General features: G+C 33.8%; 1 long non-coding RNA gene across 1 annotated transcript; it reads left to right on the forward strand.

Moving 5' to 3' along the window:
- The first annotated feature begins 558 nt into the window (after nt 1–558).
- LOC119569306 lies at nt 559–2,938 on the forward strand. Its single transcript, XR_005228241.1, has 2 exons — nt 559–748; nt 1,553–2,938. It is a non-coding gene; the product is annotated as an uncharacterized LOC119569306 (long non-coding RNA).
- The last annotated feature ends 2,062 nt before the right edge of the window (nt 2,939–5,000 follow it).

A 5,000-nucleotide genomic window follows, 5' to 3' on the forward strand; every position in this document is an offset into this window, starting at 1 on the left:
TGTAATGTCAAAATATCTAAGGTTTAAGTTTTTTTTATGGGTTGGTGCTTGTGTTTTATCCATTTAGTTGGGAACTGCTATTTTTGCAAGAGACTTATGGCATGAACAGTCTTCACACCATGATGATTCAATTCTACTGAACAGGAAGTTTGCATGCAACTTTTGATTTTTATCAGTAAGTGGGCAGATGATTATGTAATTTTTATGTATTTATTTATGTAATATTTTTTTCAAAACTCGTTATAATATTTTTCCATAATCACCACATGTAGAAAAGGTGTAAGTGAGAATGAAAGTTTCACTGTGCAAGAAATGCATTTGACCAGTTTCAATTATATCATCTCATTCATACATTTTCTAGATTTGTCACAATGAGCATGTTTCATAAACATCATAGATGTGTAACAAAACATTTTCTACAATCTTTTCCTTTTGGGTGTTAATTTTTTGAAGCATGGATTTACTTTGGAAGTAACACAAGACCCTTTCATATATAGGAATTACTGAGTTTTGGTGGATAATATTGTGTACCCTTATGTAGGTAGAAAAAGCTTTCTACAGCAGAAGAGCTCACAATTTTTACTTTCTTATTTCAGTGGGCAAGTAACTCGATTCACAGTTTTGTGTGAGCAATATCAACCGAGTTTAAAGAGAGATCCATCCTATAGAGAGTATTTAGACAGAATTGGACAGCTATTTTTCAATCTTCCTGCACCTCGTCCCCAGCAAGGACCAGGGGGCATATTTGGTAAGTGTTCTAGATCCTTTATGAGATTTTTTTTTAGCATCATTATCTTGTAATAAGTTAAATGTTTGGTGGTCTATCACAGATGGTTGACAGTCTGAGGAAAGAGTCCACCCAGTTACTCTTTACATATGTATAAATATATTTTCTACATGCATCATGGATAAAATAGCAAAGTAAAGTAAAGGTGTGGCCAGACCAGCATTGAGAGGATACTAATTAGCAGTTTACTGACATATGCTCACCCACTCTCACACATGCACACTTAGACTCACACACTCGTCTTATAAATTAATTATTACATTTATGCTCACATTTCATTTTGTTGTAGACTACCAGTTTCACTTGTTTAAAATTTTGGGCAGACTTTTCAAAGAATACTGTAAATTAGATACCCAGAAAAGTTTCATGAGCATTGTTGCCTCCAGTTCTGCACATATTAGGATATGTACATATGTGCTGGATGCCAAGTTTTTAAAGGTAATTGGCATTATTACTGAGTGACAGGGAAAATAGGACAACTAGTAGAGTGCAGGAACTATACTTGGAAGTATCTTGAGTCTATGAAAAGAATTTAATTTTTACAGATGAATGTGCCAGATATAAGAAAATGTCACCTTTTATTTGTGGTCAGCATCCACTCTTGCTAAAATGAACTGAGCCCTAATATCAAATGGTAGGGATATATAATATAGGATACATATTTACTGGAAAACATGGTCCCAATTTTATTCTTAAATAAGAGGATATCCTTGACCTGCTTCAATTATGACAAACAACATCTGTTACACTTTCTTTTTGCTTCAGGTAATTTGATCCAGGGTCTCCTTGGTGGAGGGCTTGGTGATGATGACTCAGATGATGATGGAATCTCCAGTGGCCCTTCAACCTCACGACAACCACTGGCTGCTGAGGAGCTGGACTAATGTTGTGTCTCAGTAGGATTGTTGGGTGCTTAGGGTTAGTGCTATTGTGAGAATATAATACTGACTCACATCAGCAGTTGAAATTAAATATGTAATTATTTATTTTTTTGATTATTATTCCCCCGCCCCCCTCTTTTTTTTGTCTTCTGCTGTTCCTCACTCCTTCTCATAATTGTTCCTCCCCTTCCCTGTACCCCTGTTATGTTTTGGATGTTTAAGGAGAATGTCAAACTCTGATGTCAATTTTAGCACTTGAGTGTTTTTCCTCTCCCTTTTGGTGTGTGTTACTGATTTGAAATTTGTACTTTTCACTGGTGTTGTTTCAGGAAACGGAGAAGAGCGACATAATTAAATCTCCATTTTTGGCCTGTCCATGTACTTTTCAATAGTCATAGGAGGTAGATTTTTATTTTATATCAGTTTTTGCGCTGTTATAAGAATCATGAGAATTTGTAAATAGCCAGAGATGTTATGTAGGCACCATAGATTTTGCTACCGAGACCACCAGTGTATAGATTAGTGTGAAATTGGTTGATGAGTTTATTAGGTGTAAGTGGAAACATTTGTAATATATTGTATAGTATAAAATCCACATAGATTAATGTTGAGAGCTCTACCCAAAAATCTGTGACCAGCAATATCTCAATAGTAAAATATATGTGAAGGACTGAACTTGATAATTTTCAATTTTGTATTATTAGAGTATTGATGAAGTTAATATCTGACATATTAAACAAAGCAGAACACAAGGAGAGGAAGTGAGTATTGAAGCAAGTTATAGAATTCTAATGCAGATGCATATTACAAACTGTTAGTGGAATACTTGAAAATTTCATGTTGGTCTGATTGTGTAAAATCAGTGAAAGACTCATTATGCCTAGATGTGGTTAAATTCTTCAATTTATATCTCAACTTTATAATGAGAGTAAATTTCTCTGGCTTGTTTTGAAATTTGCACCTCAGGGAATAGCATCTCGGAAATAATATATGTATGTACTGCCATGGTTTTATCTTTCACCTGATGGGATTGATAGCAGTTGTTGCATTTAAGTTTTGTAGCTTGAGAATAATTGAATTGTGATACCCAGAGACTTGAGTACACCAAATAGAGTTATCCTTAAGGTAAGCAGTTTCTCTTTATAGCTTTACAGTTAAACCAAACACTCAAGTATATGGCACATCTAGGCAGTGATTAAATGTATACTGTTTCTGGAAATATAAATGATTATCTACTGATGAGCATTAAAATATCAATCAGGTCTCCATATGCTTATTGGATTCTTTATCCTCTTTTGATATTACCAATGTAAAACTGTACAAAAGTGCAGGTATGCTTATTTTATAGTAGACTACTATTGTCAACATTGAGAAACAAGATACTGATGAGGAGTTAATGTTGGCAATAGTTGTTATTACATCAATGATTTGCATGTGAATATAAAGAAAATGCAAGACATACAAAAGGCACTATACCTATAACAAGGAAGTATGCTGGATGCAAGTTCAACTATCCTATATAACTGGAGACCCTTCATTAGTCTAAGCCTTTCTATGACAAAGAGAACTTGAGTTCCCTTTAGTAGAAAAAATTACTACTCTGAAGTAATGTACAATAAAAGAGCATATCCATCTTGAAAGACACGCTGACTGTTGTGAAAATTGGTTATGCTCAACCTTATTATTTATACTTTAGACTTTGGATATTCAGACAGTTATTCAATATAGATGTGGAAAGTTTTTTCTTTGTATTTTTTCTTTTATAGACAGGAGAAAAGATAGAAATAATGGACTTCAGATGCAGGTTACAGGGACATCTACTGCTTCATTTATTTTATTCATAGCCTTGTGGAATTTGTACTTTTTCATTCAGGATTTAATACTTAATATATTCAGAGAATTTATTAGTTAGCTTTTTGAAAATACACTGTTTGTAGGGGCACAGGAGAATCTAAGAAACTGCAAGCTGGAATCCGCCATTTTGCAGAAGATACGATGGTGATAATTAAAAAAGGAAAAAGTTGATTTATATGAATGAGAATGAAAAATGAAGGAAAAGTTCATTTCATTTAACCCAATGCTGCTGGGTACATGTACTTGTTTATACATAAAACACCATTAAGGGATGTCCATACGAGCAGACATGATTGATGGTCACGCACTGAGGCATAAATAGAGATTATGTCATATGAAGACAAACTACTGGATAAACAAGTAGTTTCCTCATTGTTTTCTTGCCTGTGATGTTACCTTTACTGTTGCCCACTGATGTTTCCACCAATCCTGCCACCAATCTGTGTGGTCAGGCCCTTAAAGAGCCAATTAGTGGACTTGCATCACCTCATCTGATTTCCTTTTTCCTTGAGTTTTCTGGAAAAATATGATTTTCCTATGCATTTAATATTGTCTTTATTAGTATTGATATTACAATTGTTATGTCATTAACAATACTAATAGCAATGAAAAAGAAAAAAGGAATCTTTCCTAAAATCAAGGAAAAAGGTAAACCGCTGCAATAGGTAGGACTAGTTATTCACTCCTTGGTGATTAAGCACTTATGGAGCCATCTATACCTAAAAACAATTAGTAAAGAAAAAACACAATGGCCATAGCACATTTTTGCCATCCTATCATCATTGGGTTAAACTGTATAAACTGTTCTCTTCACTTAACTGGTGATGCGAGGAGTGTATGGATACATGCACTGTCCACTGTGGTTTTGTTTTATTAATTTTGTTTGCTCTGAGATGTCTTCTGCAGTATTTAGGAACCAAGAAATCAATAATTAGGCCTCATTTATATGTACCATTCTTTATTGCTATTATTGTTAATAAAGTTTAAATGAAATTGGATAGTGATACGTAGAGTAACAGCAGCAGCAGTAATAGAAAAATAAAATTCTTGAAGATTCTAGGGATGGGGTGAACAAGTAGGCCTGGTAATTGACTCCTTGGTGAGTTAATGTTTATATAGCTATCCATATGTGGGGGAAAAAGAGAGAGATAGAGAGGGAGAGAAAAAAAAATAGTCCACAGTGCCAGTAGATGAACTCAAGTTCACCTGTACTGTTGTTAGATTAGAAAAAAGGCTTACCATGAGTACTATACAGCTGAAGTTATAGTCAGCATGTTCGAGAATTTACTCTGTAATGAACTTTTCACCTATATTTTTAAGGATTTGCTATATTAACAGTGTTTCCAGATAGCATATTTAGGATATGACATATAAGTTTGGATTGAGAAAATTTCTTGAATGACATTATGGTGTTCACTGAGTTTTGAAAATTGATAAATGATTTTTTATATTATTGTCATTATTGTTTTTATGAATTA

The sequence above is a fragment of the Penaeus monodon genome, unplaced genomic scaffold, assembly GCF_015228065.2.
Source record: "Penaeus monodon isolate SGIC_2016 unplaced genomic scaffold, NSTDA_Pmon_1 PmonScaffold_13966, whole genome shotgun sequence".
NCBI classification, from domain to species: Eukaryota; Metazoa; Arthropoda; class Malacostraca; order Decapoda; family Penaeidae; genus Penaeus; species Penaeus monodon.